The 18048-nt window shown below is 41.5% G+C and overlaps 1 long non-coding RNA gene across 1 annotated transcript; it reads right to left on the bottom strand.

Moving 5' to 3' along the window:
* Positions 1474-2674, bottom strand: LOC107612024. The gene is made up of 3 exons (XR_002352089.1): positions 2507-2674; positions 2246-2322; positions 1474-1504 (listed from the first exon to the last, which is right to left on the bottom strand). It is a non-coding gene; the product is annotated as an uncharacterized LOC107612024 (long non-coding RNA).

Here is an 18048-nt window from a genome sequence, read left to right as displayed (position 1 = left end):
CTGTGAAGTAACAAGGAAAATCAAAATAGCATATATATATATATATGCTAACAAAATCCAATAATTGATCTTTGTTAGTATGATCTCACAAACCCTCTAATTTGGCCCTAACTTTGCGGTACCAATTAACTAATAGAATATAGAATATTTAAACTGAATTTTGCTTAGGAAAGTAAAATTTTTTGACATTGATAACATGGCTTTCAAATTGGACACTTTGGTTTGGTTTATGTCATCCCACTGTCTTATCACACTTGGACACCCTATGTAACGTTATAAATAAAAATTAAGTAGGACATAAGTGCTTATATTTGAAATGTATTTTTAAAAGTAGTTATAATCACCTTAAATCACATTTAGAACATTAAGAATGAGTATGTGAGTATTGTTAAAAATATGATCAAATCAATTTTTTTCTAATAATTCTTAATTAATTAATGATTTTTTTTATAAGAGTTTTGTTAGGTAGACAATGATTTTTATAAACAATATGAATAATGGGCTCCAAAATTGACCCAACAAAGTAAAAAAACACTCCATCCCTCGAATTACCTCCTAAACCTTAACATTAGGATAACCATCTGCACACCTAATGAATTGAACATCCAGCCATTGTTAACGGTGCATGAGTAAATCGAATAAAAAGAAATAACCATCTAATTAAAAATAATAAACATAATCATCTGCATACCTATTGAATTGAATATCCGACATATCCATTATTCACATTGTTTAGTATTCTCATTGTCTACTTATACTTTTCTTTTTTATAATTGAAATTTAAAATTTGATGTGCCTTATTAAAATCACGGGCTTGTAACTAAATCTTGAGCCAACCAATTAAGTGCTTGAAGAATTGAAGGATTAGTGAAGGATTTGAAAAGATTAAGAAATCCCTAGGAATGCCCCATTTTCGGTGTGTCTAACGCACAAGGAAACACGTTGGACGTGAGGATGAGGAGCAACCCCTGAAAGGTTTGGGTTGAAGCCACATTCAACGCATAACATAGCACGTGTCATGACCCTAACCGAGCCATGACTGGCGCTCAAGGGACAAGTCCCTCCGCAAGGCAAACGACCTAATTTTTCTAGAAAAATGAACAGAATCTCCTCTATTTCTAGGACCTTACCAATATAAAAATTATCTTCCTATATCATAAATAAACATCCATTTCCAGAGACAACCACAACAAGATATTCCAATCATATCCACAACCCAATATGTCCAAAATACGCATTATATATATTAAGTCGATAACTAGAGTGTATAGTTAAATCCACAAGTCTTACATACCTAAATTATAATTACTATCTAAACAGTTCGATATGCAAAATAACATAACCCACACGAGGATCTTGCCTGTGGCATATGGAGCACTGACATAATCTAGATTTTGATCAAAGGTTCCATTACATAATTACTTAGCCCTTGGAAAAGGGTTCACTGAAATGACTAAGATCTACTGAGGGACTGGTGGAATGGAACCTGGAATGACTTCTGTATCTGAAAAACATGGGAATATAATAGGGTGAGTTTTGCAACTCAATGAGCAAATATTATATCTATAACCCACACGAAATAATACAAGTTTTACCATAAAAATTATATTTCTTTTCAAAGATGAGGAATCCATATTAACTAATTATGCAAATAAATAGATAAATGAGTAAGTAGAATGAATTGAAATGGGAGTTCTCATTTCAGAAGTCAAATCAAATCGAATATTACACACCTAGGGCGGCTCCACCTCTAAGGGTAGCCCTTTCCTCTAGTGTGTCCGTACGGTATAACACATCTAATGTGTGGCCTATACGTTAGGCTAGCAACGCCCCTGCTAACTGAGGTCTGAGCCAGATGCATCTAGGTTAACGTCATAACCGCCGTTAACTACGGTTTTCTAGTCAGAGTCTCCCAAACCAATCCAAACCAACTCGCTTATAAAAATCTCTAATGCTTTAACATATTACTAAATTCCATAGTAAATCAAATATATATATAAGAATGTATACTAAAATTTAATTAAAATTCAATAAAGTCAAATAAGAAAACAGATATGCTTTACAAAATATATAAATATCATCTCGTGTGTATTTTTATAAAATTATAGGTTTCACAAATCAATACTTATTTCAAAAATTTAAAAATCACAATAATCGAATATTTCCAAGGTCCAAAAATAATGATCCAATTTAAATATTGATAATAATACACTTAAAAACAATTATAGACATAATATCTACTCACAACTTGATTTCAAAGAACCGGAAGCAACTCTGAGCACGTCAACGAGCTACCAAATGATGTCCAATAATTCTACAACTCTAAAAATATGATAATAATAATATTTGTGAGCTACTAATGTTGTCAATTAACAAAATCTTACTCAATATGATAGAAGCCCCAAATTTCCTAACCCTAATAACCCTAATTCGGATTTATACCTACCCATAAATATAGGGATGACAAAAATTGGAGATATGGCTAATTATTGAGTCAAAGAGTTACCTTGAAACCTCAATAATAATCAGAACTCAAAAGTTGAATGCTTCCTTCACTCATTAAGTTGAAATCACATGATTTGGAGGTTTTGAGAAAATGAGATTTTGAATAAATAGAGGTAGAGTAGAAAAGAAAAGAAAGCAAGATGATAAAGGTGAGTTTGATGATATTGGGTGGTTGGTTGCAAGGAGAAGAGATGAAGAAATCTAGTTGGTAAGAGAAGAGAAATGAGGGTTTTACATTTTGATTTTTGAAAGGAAAAGAAAGAGAAAGAAGAACTGAAGGGGAGGGGGGAGTGTCGAAGAAGAGGAGAAGAGAGAAATAAAATTTTAAGTGGGGGCATGTGCCCCCACGTGTTCTCCCCTCTCTCTTTTTTTTTCTCACACTCTCTCGGTTATTACATTCTCTCCCCCTTAAAAAATTTGGTCCCCGAATTTCAAACTCATAAACTGTGATAAGTGTGATAGTTACCTTCAGACTCAAACAAATACGGATATTTGTCGCGCATAGCATCTTCCACTTCCCAAGTTGCTTCTTCTATCGAATGATTCTTCCAAACAACTTTCACCGATGCTATCTCTTTAGAACGTAGTTTCTTTACTTGGCGATCAACTATAGCCACTGGTTCCTCTTCAAATGATAAATCCTCCTTTAGCTCTATGGCTTGTGGTGCAAGCACATGAGATGGGTCGGGAAGGTATTTGCGCAACATTGATGCGTGAAAAACTGGATGAATCATAGACAACTCAGACGGTAGTGCCAAGCGATAAGCGACTGCACCTATTCTATCCAATATCTCAAATGGACCAATATAACGAGGACTAAGCTTCCCTCTTTTTCCAAACCTCATCACTCCCTTCATAGGCGACACCTTAAGAAACACTTGATCACCTACTGAAAACTCTAAGTTACGCCTTCTGTTATCAACATAAGCCTTCTGCCTACTCTGAGCTGCTAATAAATGTTCTCTTATTATGCGAACCTTCTCAACTGCATCTTGTACCAAATTTGACCCCAAAAGCTTAACCTCATCAACTGTTAAGGTGTTGTGTCCATTATCTGGCTTGATAACTATTATTATAAGAGAACTCGATCAAAGGTAGATAGCTATCCCAATTCTCACCAAAATCTAGAACACAACACCTTAACATGTCTTCCAAAGTTTGGATCTTTCTCTCCGATTGCCCATCGGTTTGAGGGTGAAAAGTTGTGCTGAGATCCAGACGAGTTCCTAACGCTTTCTGAAAAGATTTCCAAAAATGAGAGGTGAACTGAGGTCCGCGATCTGAAATAATGGACACTGAAATTCCATGTAGTTTAACTATCTCATCAACATAAAGTTGAGCATACCGAGCTGCACTGAAAGTTGTTTTCACCGGAAGAAAGTGAGGTGATTTCGTCATTCTATCCACAGTTACCCAAATTGAATCAAAACCTTTAAAAGTACGAGGTAAACCTGTTACAAAATCCATCGTAACCCTTTCCCATTTCCATTCAGGCATCTCAATCTATTGCAATAACCCAGCAGGCCTTTGGTGTTCAGCTTTAACCTGTTGGCAAGTTAAGCAATGAGAAACAAAAACTCCTATGTCTTTCTTCATGCCTTCCCACCAAAATAATTGTTTCAAATCTTGATACATCTTATTGGAACCCGGATGAACTGTGTACTTAGAATTGTGAGCCTCCTCCAAAATAGCTTTCTTCAAGTCAGGGTTATCTGGCACACATAAGCGTTGACCGCAACGTAATACATCTTGATCAAGAGAAAAGTATGAGTTCCTCCCATTGTGAACATCTTCCATAAGCTTTCTTAGTTTCGGATCATCACTTTGTGTAACCTTGATTTGTTCTATCAGGGAAGATTGGGCTCGAACATGTGCTAAGAAAACTCCTGATTTTCTAAGATCAAATTGAATCCCACTGGCCTCCAATTGATGGACTTCTTCAACAATTGGTCTCCTTCCAAGAGTGATATGGGCCAAGCTACCCATAGATTTCCTACTTAGGGCATCTGCTACAACGTTTGCCTTTCCAGGATGATACAAAATGGTACAATCATAATCTTTTAGCAACTTCATCCATCTCCGTTGCCTTAAGTTTAAATCCTTTTGTTGGAATATATACTTCAAACTCTTGTGATCCGTATAGATCTTACAGGTCTCACCATAAAGGTAGTGTCTCCAAATCTTTAAAGCAAAGACGACCGCTGCCATTTCCAGGTCATGAGTTGGATAATTCTGCTCATGCTTCTTGAGTTGTCGCGAGGCATAGGTAATAACGCGGCCATGCTGCATTAATACACAACCAAGTCCTATCCGAGATGCATCGCAAAAGACTGAGAATCCCCCAGATCCAGAAGGTAAAACAAGAATTGGTGCTGAGGTTAGAGCCTTAAGTGTCTGAAAACTTTCCTCACAAGCTTCTGACCATTGAAACTTCACATTCTTCTGAGTTAACTTGGTTAATGGTGCCGAAATTCTCGAGAAGTCCTTGATGAATCACCGATAGTAGCCGGCCAACCCTAGAAAGCTACGAATTTCTGTCACTGAAGCAGGCCTTGGCCACTTCTGAACGGCTTCAACCTTCTTTGGATCCACCATGATTCTATCTTTTGATACCACATGTCCCAAGAATGCCACTTGATCAAGCCAAAACTCACATTTAGAAACTTAGCATAAAGCTTGTGATCCCTTAAGGTTTGTAACACAATCCTCAAATGATACTCATGCTCCGTAGCACTTTTCGAATACACCAGGATATCATCGATGAAGACGATAACAAAGCGATCTAAGAAAGGTTTGAAGATTCGATTCATTAAGTCCATGAAAGCTGCAGGCACATTCGTCAGACCAAAGGACATTACTAAGAACTCATAGTGCCCATAGCGAGTACGAAAAGCAGTTTTTGGAATGTCTTCCTCTTTTATCTTCAATTGATGGTACCCTGAACGCAGGTCAATTTTTGAGAAACAAGTAGCTCCTTGAAGTTGATCAAACAAATCATCAATCCTTGGCAATGGATACTTATTACGAACAGTTATCTTATTGAGTTGACGATAATCCACACATAGTCGCATCGTTCCATCCTTCTTCTTTACGAATAGAACAGGAGCTCCCCATGGAGAAGTGCTAGGACGAATGAAGCCTTTCTCTAGCATATCTTCCAATTGAACTTTTAATTCTCGTAACTCAGTTGGAGCCATACGATAGGGAGGAATCGACACAGGTTGGACTCCCGGAGCCAATTCTATGGAAAACTCAACTTCACGATCAGGCGGCATCCGCAGTAGCTCATCAGGGAACACGTCAGGGAATTCTCTAACAATAGGAAGCTGATCAAGACTAGGCACTTCGGCATCAACATCTCTAACAACTGCCAGAAGTCCTTGGTTTCCCTTATTCATCAATTGCATAACACTCATAGATGAGATGATGCTAGCTAAAGTGGGACAGTCATCACCTTTAAAAACAAAAGGTGAGGTACCCGGTATGTCAAACTTCACAGTTTTGGAGTAACAGCCCACATCATCATGACAAGCTGCTAACCAATCCATGCCTAAGATGACATCAATATCTTCCATTGGTTCTAAAAGGATCAAATCAGCTAAGGTTTCAATCGCATTAATTCTAACAACACAAGACCGAAACACGACTCGAACCACCGTGGAGACTCCAAGTGGAGTGCCAACATGAAATGAGTGGGATAACAGTTCAGGTTGTTTATCGAAACGAGATGCAAGATGTGGAGATACATATGAATAATGAGAACCTGTATCAAATAACACTCGCGCATCTAAAGAACAAACTTGTAAAGTACCTGCCACCACAGCATTAGAAGCTTGAGCATCTTGACGTGTTAAAGCATACACACGTGCCTGACCTCTTCCTCTTTGGCTCCCTCCTCTGTTATAAGTCTGACCCCTGCCACCTGCTCCTCTGCCACTAGGACCAGAAGAATTTTCAATAGACATAGCTGAAGATGATGGCATTGGTGTTGTAGGACGTGCAACACCTGGAGCAAAGCCTCCTCTTGGATTTGGACAATCCCTCCTAAGATGACCAGATTGACCACAACCAAAACATGCACCAGTAGCCTTGAAACATATACCAGAATGGTAACTCCCACACTGAAGACAATAGGGCTGAGCTGGCCTTGTCTGATTTGAACCCTGTGCACTAGATTGAGAGGTGCTTTTAACAAAAGGTCTGGGATTCGAAACACTCATGGGAGCAGATCCAGAAGAAGTGACCCCACCAAAAGATGCTTGAGGACGAGCTCGATATCCCGAATAACCTTGCTGATTAGTCTGACCATGATGAGACTGAAATCTTCCTAAACTAGCTCCACCAGAAAATTGTCCCTTCATCTTAGGCTTCTTACCAACATCCTTAAAAGCATTTCTCTCCACTATCCCAGCTTCAATTCCATAAGCAGAATTTAGGACATCCTTAAAAGACATGCGTCCGACTTCAGGCATAAGAGTAGTGAACATAGGTTCTGCCAACCCACGAACGAACCGACGTACTTTCATCTCTTCTGAATTTACCAAGTATGGAGCACTCTTAGAAAGTCTAGTAAACTCCTTAGCATACTCAGTCACTGTCATATTCTCTTGCCTTAATCTTTCAAAGGCAATTGCATCTTCTGCTTGCTTGTTAGCTGGATAAAATCGAGCGAGGAACTCTTCAGTGAACTCTTCCCAAGAAGGAGGAGGAAGTCCAGCTGCTTCTTTGTTCTCAAGAAGAGACTCATACCAATATCTTGCTGAACCACGCAAGTTGTAGGATACTAACTTAACAGCCCATTCTTTGGTGCACTTGAGAGCTCGAATAACTTTTTTTGCATCCTCTAGATATTGTTGTGGATCTTCATCCAATGAATCTCCATTGAAAGTGGACGAATTCAACTTCAAATACTTTTCAATTGGCGGCTCTTGATCCCCAAACAATTGATGAACTCTATGAGGCTGAGGATTTGGCATATTAGGAATTCCTGCTTCGCCCCTATTTTGATTTGTTAGGACCTGTAATACCGCATTAAGGGTTTGATTCATTCCCCTCAACTCAGCTGTCAAGTCTGCTTGAGCCACTCCTACTGCGGAATTTTCTTGAACTCCCTCACGGGGTATCCTTTCTCTGCGCATATCAGCTATTCTTTGGCTCCTTGGTCTTTGTCGAAGGGCTCCAAGTGGCGGAGAAACTGCCCTATTGGATTCAGCAGTATCAGAAGCGTTAACAGCTCCACCACGTCTCTTCTTAGGTGGCATCTTCCAACTATTGAGTAAATAGAGTGATTGGATCACCAACGACATATGTATATGCAGTTCAAAGACAATAGGACAGACAGAAAGAATTATGAGATCAAAAGATTGAGGATGACTTCCTATAGGCCTCTAGTAACATCACACTTTGTGAAAATGGGCCGGCTTCCATTTGCACAATTGTGATCTTACTAAAGGACACTTGCTCCATATTACACAGGAAAACCTAAGGCTTTGATACCACTGGCCTGAACCAAGCCATGACTGGCGCTTAAGGGACAAGTTCCTCAGCAAGCCAAACGACCAAATTTTCAGAAAAATGGACAGAACCTCCTTTGTTTCTAGGACCTTACCAATATAAATATTAACTCCCTGTATCAATAATAAACATCCATTTCCAAAGCAACAACAACAACAACATATTTCAACCATATCCACAACCAAATATATCCAGAATACGCATCATATATATATCAAGTTGATAACTAGAGTATATAGTTAAATCCATAAGTCTTACATAACCAACTTATAATTACTATCTAAACAGTTCAAGATTCAAAATAACATAACCCACACGAGGATCCTGCCTGTGACATATGGAGCATTGACATAATCTAAATTTTTGAGCAGAGATTCCATTACATAATTACTTAGCCCTTGGAAAGAAGAAGGGCTCACCAAAATGACTAAAATCTACTGAGGGGCAGGTGGAACGGAACCTGGATTGACTCCTGTATCTGAAAAATATGGGAATATAATAGGGTGAGTTTTGCAACTCAGTGAGCAAACATTACATCTATAACCCACACGAGACAATACAAATTTTACCATGAAAATTATATTTCTTTCCAAAGATGAGGAATTCATATAAATTAATTATGCAAATAAATAGATAAATAATTAAGCAGAATGAACTAAAATGGGAGTTCTCATTCCAGAAGTCAAATCAAATAGAATATTACACACTTAGGGCGGCTCCACCTCTAAGGATAGCCCTTTCCTCTAGTGTGCCCGTACGGTATAACAGATCCAACGTGTGGCCTACACGTTAGGCTAGTAACGCCCCTGCTAGCTGAGGTCTGAGCCAGATGCATCTAGGTTAACGTCATAATCGCCGTTAACTACGGTTTTCTAGTCAGAGTCTCCCAAACCAATCCAAACCAACTCGCTTATAAAAATCTCTAATGCTTTAACATATTACTAAATTCCATAGTAAATCAAATATATATATAAGAATGTATACTAAAATTTAATTAAAATTCAATAAAGTCAAATAAGAAAACAGATATGCTTTACAAAATATATAAATATCATCTCGTGTGTATTTTTATAAAATTATAGGTTTCACAAATCAATACTTATTTCAAAAATTTAAAAATCACAATAATCGAATATTTTCAAGGTCTAAAAATAATGATCCAATTTAAATATTGATAATAATACACTTAAAAATAATTATAGACATAATATCCACTCACAACTTGATTTCAAAGAACCGGAAGCAACTCTGAGCGTGTCAACGAGCTACCAAATGATGTCCAATAACTCTACAACTCTAAAAATATGACAATAATAATATTTGTGAGCTACTAATGTTGTCAATTAACAAAATCTTACTCAATATGATAGAAGCCCCAAATTTCCTAACCCTAATTCGGATTTATACCTACCCATAAATATAGGGATGACAAAAATTGGAGATATGGCTAATTATTGAGTCAAAGAGTTACCTTGAAACCTCAATAATAATCAGAACTCAAAAGTTGAATGCTTCCTTCACTCATTAAGTTGAAATCACATGATTTGGTGGTTTTGAGAAAATGAGATTTTGAATAAGTAGAGGTAGAGTAGAGAAGAAAAGAAAGCAAGATGATAAAGGTGAGTTTGATGATATTGGGTGGTTGGTTGCAAGGAGAAGAGATGAAGAAATCTAGTTAGTAAGAGAAGAGAAATGAGGGTTTTACATTTTGATTTTTGAAAGGAAAAGAAAGAGAAAGAAGAACTGAAGGGGAGGGGGGAGTGTCGAAGAAGAGGAAAAGAGAGAAATAAAATTTTAAGTGGGGGCATGTGCCCCCCACGTGTTCTCCCCTCTCTCTTTTTTTTTTCCTCACACTCTCTCGGTTATTACATTTGAATTCGATGATAAGGATAACGATGATACATATTGGAAGAAGATAATGACAACAACGATGATGATTATGATGATGATGATGATGATGATAGAGGAGAAAGATGAAAAGGAAATAGGAGACAAAATTCCAATAGGAGGAGGAGGAGGAAGAGGAAGAGGTGTTGTTGGTGACAACGGTAACGAAATTGAAAAATAATAAAAAAGGAGGAGAAGAAGAAGAAGAAGTAGCATCCGGATCAGAGTGAAGGAGAAAAAGAAAAAAACGAAAAGAAGAAACGGAAAAAAGAAACGCGTAAATCAAATCATTTAGATAAACTTAAATATAAAATTGCTTGGAGGTGAAGAATTATTCTATTCATGATTAAAAAAATTATATTATAAAAGATGTTAATTTATATCAAATAATATGTGAATTATTTAATTAACTCCAACCAAATTATTATAATCGTTTTTCATATCATACACGCGCTTTTTTTTATCATTTTTTTTTACTTACTTATTATTCATATCCTGACTCAACGCTAAGGCCCAGGTCCAAACGAAAGACCCAATCCAAAGGATTGGGCCTCACCCCACGCCGACCTTCCCCTAAAGAAGTCGGTTCCAGCCACGTCTTGCTCTAAAAGAAGTCGGGGACGAGAGTTAGCTGGCAGATAAACACTCATTCAAATGGGTAACTGCCCCTAAAATCTCTCAACCCACTTTCAGGAGCCATATCCCAACTCCCCTAAGATAAAGGGACGGTTATCCACCTTAAAAGGTGGAACTACTTCAACGGTGGTTATTGGTTCACCACTATAAGTACACTGACACCCCTCATGTATCTCTAAGTCCCAATACTCTCTAGACCTGTTCACACCCTTGCTGACTTAGGCATCAGAGTGTCTTTGCAGGTACCACCCCCCATTCGTTCATACTCACAAGTCGGACGGAGGCCCCAAGACGTGAACCCGCTCGAAGGCTTCCTTCCTCAGACGATTGGGCTAACCCAGCGAGTCCAGACCAATAATCTCCGGTTACCCAATGTAACATTGGCGCCGTTGCCGGGGACCCAAGAGATCAACCAGTGATGGCAGATGAATCACCGGAAGATGGTCACACGACATCTGATTCCGAACAGAAAAATCCGGATACCGGAAACAATGACGCAAACCCAACTCCCCACCAGGAAGCCAGCGATCAACATCGGGAAGGCACCTCCGGGCTTAAAAATCCGAAGGTGAATTCCTCGGATGGACGGGAGTCAGGAAAGGAAGGGCCACCCCACGCAACCGAGCTAATGGGGTTGGTCCACAGCCACCAAGGCCGTTTGGAACAGTTGGAACAGGAGTTAGAACGACAACGAGAGGCGGAGCGAAATCTCAGGGAAGAGATAGAGCGACGAAAAGAGTTAGAAGAAAAACTCTTAAAACTAGAATCCTCCCTTAGAAGTCGGAACTCTCTTGGCGACCGAGAAGAGTCGCCCTTGGGAGGAGAAGATCCGTTCAGTGAGGACATCATGAGGACAAAAGTTCCAAGAAACTTCAAAAGCCCTGATCTAAACCTCTATGACGGAACCACAGATCCGAAGCATCATTTAAGCAATTTCAAAAGTCGGATGTATCTGGCTGATGCTTCTGATGCGACTCGCTGCAAAGCTTTTCCGACCACCTTATCAAAAGCAGCGATGAAGTGGTTCGACAGCCTCCCACCAAGATCGGTCACCAGCTTTGAGGACCTCTCGAGAAAGTTCTTGATGAGGTTCTCCATCCAGAAAAACAAAGTAAAATACGCACCGAGCCTCCTGGGAATAAAGCAGGAGGTCGGAGAACCTTTGCGGGATTATATGGAAAGGTTCAATAAAGCGTGTTTGGAAATTCAAGACCTGCCCACCGAGGCAATCATCATGGGGTTAGTAAATGGACTCAGAGAAGGTCCTTTCTCACAGTCCATATCAAAAAGACACCCCACCTCCCTGAGCGATGTACAAGAAAGAGCAGAGAAGTACATCAACATGGAGGAGAATACCAGACTACGAGAGCTGAGTTGGTGGTCCGGGCACGCCCCCTCGACAAAAGAGAAAGAGAGAGAGCCCAAGAAAAAAGAAGAACTCGGTCTCGACAGACCGAGGAAATATCACTCTTATACTCCTCTAAAGGTTTCCATGGTGGATGTATACAGAGAAATCTGCAACACTGAAAGGCTGCCGCCTCCCAGGCCCATTAAAAATAAAAAGGGAGGAAGCCGCGGCGATTACTGTGAGTACCATAAGATCTATGGTCATTCAACAAATGATTGCTACGACCTTAAAAATGTGATAGAAAAGCTGGCCAGAGAAGGTCGGATTGATAGATATCTCATGGAAAGGTCGGACAATCATGGGAAGAGAAAGCGAGAGGATGGCAACAGAAGAGACCCACCGCCACAAACCCCCGAGAGACACATACATATGATCTCGGGAGGATTTGCGGGTGGGGGACTCACCAAGTCTTCTCGCAAGAGACACCTCAAGCGAGTTTACCAGGTCGGGAGTGAATCACCCGACCTCCCCACAATCTCATTCACAAAGGAGGATGGGCAAGGAGTAATCCCTGGACATGATGATCCAGTGGTGATAACCATGATCCTAGCCAATGCCCATCTCCACAGAACCCTAGTAGACCAAGGGAGTTCGGCAGATATCCTTTTCAAGCCCGCATTCGACAAATTAGGGTTAGATGAAAAAGAGTTAAGAGCCTACCCCGATACTTTATATGGATTGGGCGACACGCCGATAAAACCATTGGGATTTCTACCCCTCCACACGACCTTCGGAAAGGGGGAAAAATCCAAAACCCTGAGCATAGACTTTATAGTCATCGACGTGGGGTCAGCATATAATGCCTTGATTGGCAGAGCTACCCTAAATCGACTCGGAGCGGTGGTGTCTACCCCTCATCTTTGCATGAAATTTCCGACATTTGCGGGGATAGCAACGATACGAGGAGACCAGAAGTTGGCGAGAAAATGCTACAATGAAAGCCTGAACCTGAGAGGAAAAGGCAAGGAAGTCCACACCATAGAGCTCGGTGGCACAAGAACCAAAGAAGAATTGCGCCCACAACCAGGAGGAAAAACTGAAGAAATACAGGTCGGAGAAGAGGAAGGGAAAAATACCAACATAGGAGCTAACCTAGAAGAAAACTTAAAACAAAGGTGGACAAAGCTCCTAAAAGAAAATTCTGACCTCTTCGCCTGGAAAGCTTCCGACATGCCAGGGATAGACCCCGAGCTCATGTCCCACCGGCTCTCAGTCCACCCAGGGTCTCGATCTGTACAGCAGCAAAGGCGTAAGCTCGGCCCAGAATGAGCTCAAGCGGTAGAAGAGCAGGTACAAGCACTCCTAGAAGCCGGCTTCATCAGAGAAGTTAAATACCCAACATGGCTAGAAAATGTAGTGCTAGTTAAGAAACAAAATGGCAAGTGGAGGATGTGCGTCGACTATATCGACCTGAATAAGGCCTGTCCCAAGGACCCATATCCGCTCCCAAGCATTGATACCCTAGTGGACTCCAGCTCAGGGTATCAATACTTGTCGTTTATGGATGCCTACTCGGGATATAACGAAATCCCGATGTATAAGCCAGACCAGGAAAAGACATCATTCATCACGCCTAGAGCAAATTATTGCTACGTGGTCATGCCTTTCGGATTAAAAAACGCAGGGGCCACGTACCAAAGGCTGATGAACAAAGTGTTCGCTCCCCACCTCGGGCACTTAATGGAGGTCTACGTAGACGACATGCTGGTAAAAACTCGGGAAGAGGCCGACCTCTTTACGGATCTCGCACAAATTTTCAACACCATAAGGGCGCATGGGATGAGGCTAAATCCCGCAAAATGCACCTTCGCGGTGGAGGCCGGAAAATTTCTAGGGTTCATGCTAACCCAAAGAGGGATCGAAGCAAATCCCGACAAGTGCAAAGCCATCCTAAAAATGAAAAGCCCAACTTGTTTGAGAGAGGTCCAACAACTGAATGGCCGACTTGCAGCCCTTTCCAGGTTCTTGGCAGGGTCAGCATTAAGGTCCCTTCCACTGTTCTCTCTGCTAAGAAAATGATGCAAGTTCGAATGGACTCCAAAATGCGAAGAAGTATTCCAAGAGTTCAAAAAGTTCTTGAGCCAACCTTCAATCCTCACCCGACCTCTAATTGGGGAAGAACTCGTCCTATATTTGTCTGTAGCAGACAAAACTGTCGCATCAGCCCTAATACGAGAGGATGAGGTCAGACAGCATCCAGTGTACTTCACCAGCAAAGTTCTACAGGGCCCCGAGCAAAGGTACCACAAACTAGAGAAGTTTGCTTACTCCTTAGTAATAGCCTCACGGAGGTTACGGCCCTACTTCCAAGCCCACACAATAAGAGTCCGAACGAATCAACCTATGAAGCAAATCCTCCAAAAGACGGATGTTGCAGGGAGAATGGTTCAGTGGGCGATAGAGCTCTCCGAGTTTGACTTGAAGTATGAAACTCGGACCGCGATCAAAGCCCAATGCCTTACCGACTTCAGAGCGGAGTACGCGGGAGACCAAGAGGGAAAACCAACTACATGGGAACTATACGTAGATGGATCCTCAAACAAGACAGAAAGCGGTGCGGGCATAATACTAGCCAATGAAGGGGGAACGCAGATAGAGGTTTTCCTCAAATTTGAATTTCCAGCTTCTAACAATCAGGCATAATATGAAGCCCTGATTGCAGGATTAAAGCTATTAGAAGAGGTCGGCGCAACCAAAGTGCTGATATTCAGCGATTCCCAAGTAGTGACCTCCCAAATAAATGGAGAGTATCAGGCCAAAGACCCGAATATGAAAAGATACTTGGAAAAAACTCTGGAGTATCTCGGGCACTTTGCAGAAACCGAGATCAGACACATATCTCGGGATCTTAATAGCAGAGCAGACACCCTCTCCAAGTTAGCAAGTACCAAACCAGGGGAAAATAGTAGAAGCTTGATCCAGAAAACTCTCCAAGAACCTTCTGTGGTGAAAACAGAGGACAAACAGGAAGTCCTTGAAGTGATCGGGTTAAACCTCGGATGGATGAATCCCTTGGTTGAATACCTAAAATTCGACATCCTCCCCAAAGAGGAAAAAGAGGCCAAAAAAATCCGGAGGGAAGCACAATACTACATTTTGGTGAAAACTACCCTCTATAAAAGATGAATATCAACACCATTGCTAAAGTGCGTACCGACCTCAAGGACAACTGAAGTACTAGAGGAGGTTCATAATGGAATCTGCGGAAACCACCTCGGAGCCAGGTCGCTAGCAAGAAAGGTAATCCGAGCAGGGTTCTATTGGCCAACCTTGCAGAAAGATACCATAGAATTTGTGAAGAAATGCCAACCATGCCAGATGCACGCAAATTTCCACGTGGCTCCACCAGAGGAGCTAATCAGTATCACTTCTCCATGGCCCTTCGTAAAATGGGAGATGGACCTGTTAGAACCTTTTTCCCAGGCCCCAGGACAAGTCAAATACTTAATTGTGGGAATAGACTACTTCACAAAGTGGATAGAAGCAGAACCATTGGCCACTATCACTGCCCAGAGAAGTCAGAGGTTCCTCTACAAAAACATCATCGCAAGGTATGGGATACCCTATTCCATTACTACAGATAATGGAACCCAGTTCACCGACTCTACCTTTAGAAACCTAGTGGCCAGTATGAAGATCAAACACCAGTTCACCTCGATGGAACATCCACAAGCAAATGGACAAGCTGAGGCAGCTAACAAAGTCATACTGGCAGGACTAAAGAAAAGACTACAAGATGCAAAAGGAGCTTGGACTGAGGAGCTCCCGCAAGTGTTATGGGCCTACCGGACGACGCCACAATCCGCCACAAGAGAAACACCCTTCCGACTTGTCTACGACATAGAAGCCATGATACCAGTAGAAATCAGCAAACAAAGTCCAAGGGTGATCCTCCATGATGAGGTCGGAAATATACAGGGGCACAAAGAGGAGCTTGAATTGCTCCCTGAAGTTCGAGAGCAAGCCTAGATAACAGAAGCAGCGTTGAAACAAAGGATGACCACCAGGTACAACAGAAAAGTCATTCGAAGGAGTTTCACCCCAGACGACTTGGTCTTGATCAGAAACGACATTGGAGTCAACAAATCTGGGGAAGAAAAACTCGCTGCCAATTGGAAGGGACCATACAAAATTAGTGAAGTCCTAGGAAAGGGTTACTACAAAGTGACCGACTTAAGCGGAGCCGAGTTACCTAGGTCTTAGCATTCTTGTAACATGAAAAGGTACTACAGTTAAAAGCGAACTCTACTCCCTGATGTACTCTTTTCCCAACTTCATGATTTTTTCCCAAAAGAGGGTTTTTTTCTGAAAGGGGGTTTTTAACGAGGCATCATAGTAGAGACTAAGGGGTCATAGATAGTGAAAAGCCCTTAGTAGCAGTAAAAGTACCTTCGCAAATAAATAAAGATCTTTTATCTCTTATAAATTCCTTTTCGTTTTTCTTTCTACGAAACGCGCCGACTTAAGCTCGACAAAACGTGAAAATCTCATGACCGACCTAGATGGTCGTCAGGATAAAACGACGATGTACAAGTCGGCGTAAAGAGGTTATAAAAGTCGATCGTGAGAAACTCGGAAACAATCCGACTCCTAAGTCGAAATGGAAACCGAGCAGCAAAGAAAACGCATCGCAAAAATAACCAAAGTCATAGGAACTCAATAAATCAAAAAATTGAGTATAAGGAATACCAAAAAGAGATTGAAAAACCTATTAAAAGCGCCAAAGCAAAAGACTGTCCCAAGTTCTTAAAGAAAAAAGAAACTTAAAAGAAAGGACAGTCGGCCAAGAAAAAGGGTTTTTCAGATTAAAGGGGTTTTCCAAAAACCTAAAATCAGAAAAGCATGCACACAAAAAGACAACGAAAGGTAACTTAAACTCTTATCCAAAAAAGGGGGTATTTTTTGTTAACTTAAACCCTTATCCAAAAAAGGGTATTTCTAAAATATTTTGTTTACGGCCTTAAAAGGCCAAGAAATGTGTCAGCAGACCATCACCACAAATATAAAAATAAATAGTTTAAAAAGAGGGGACCCACAGGCCGGGCCCCATATAGCCACAATCAATTTTTCAAAGTTCATTGCCACCAGAGCAGAAAGGAGTAGTCGGAGCACCACTGGAGTCAGGAAGAGCGCCATCAGGACCAGGGAGGGAAGTGTCCATAGGAGAAGGAGTGGAGGTTCCCGGAGCCTTCGAGGAACTCGGAGCATCCTTAGTCGGGGAGGAGACTCCATTATCCTCTGCCCCCGAGTCTTCAAATCTGACTCGGTAACATATTGGGGAGAGGGAGGAGAGACTATAGCCCCATCAATAACGACCTTGTCAGGATCCAAAGGAGAGAGATCCAAGTCAGGAGCAAGAACTCCGACTTGTTCCTTAAAGATCCTCCAGGCTTCCTCGGCCCCGTCAGCAATGGAGTCCTCCAACTCGGTAAAGTCATTCCGAGCCTTCAGCAAATCCTTCTTCACCGCCACAAGGTCCTCGAACAAACTTGAATAGCTCTCTTGGGCCTTCAACCTCAAGCCCTCCTCCATGTTGCATTGGGCCTGCAACTTACTCTCCTTCTCCCGGAGGCCGTCCCTCTCCTCCTTCAATTTGGCGACCTCCTCCTTCAGCCCCTTCTCCTGCTCCTGATATAAGAGAAGCCTCCCTTCCAACTCTTCAACCCTCGAGGTTGAACCCAGAGAGCTAAGAGGAGTCTTCTCAAAAATATCAAGGAACTTTGTGCACACCCCCGCTGCCCTGATACTCTCCTGAGCCAGAATAGTGAGATGGTTCCGGATAGAAACATCATCCATACCTATACGGGTATGAGGATAGATGTACTTCCGAACAAACTGAGGCGCATCCACTTTAGCCTCACCTTCAAAAGAAGAGCTAGACTCTAAATTCTTGCGCTTCTTCTTTTCTGGCTCAGGAGAAGATCGGGGAGGAGGAGACGGCTGAGAAAGAGCCGAGGAAGGAATAACAATAGGTCGGGAAGGAGTCCCCAAATTGCGGGAAGAAGGAGGAGGAGAAGGAAGGGAAGAGCTAGTTACCCTGGCACCACCAACCCTGGCGCGGGATCTTGCCTTGGCCTCCTGAACCCTCTGGTAAGACT

This window comes from Arachis ipaensis, chromosome B08 (genome assembly GCF_000816755.2).
Source record: "Arachis ipaensis cultivar K30076 chromosome B08, Araip1.1, whole genome shotgun sequence".
Lineage (NCBI taxonomy): Eukaryota > Viridiplantae > Streptophyta > Magnoliopsida > Fabales > Fabaceae > Arachis > Arachis ipaensis.
The sequence above is the reverse complement of the archived record's forward strand: the minus strand, read 5'-3'. Positions and strand labels throughout refer to the sequence as shown.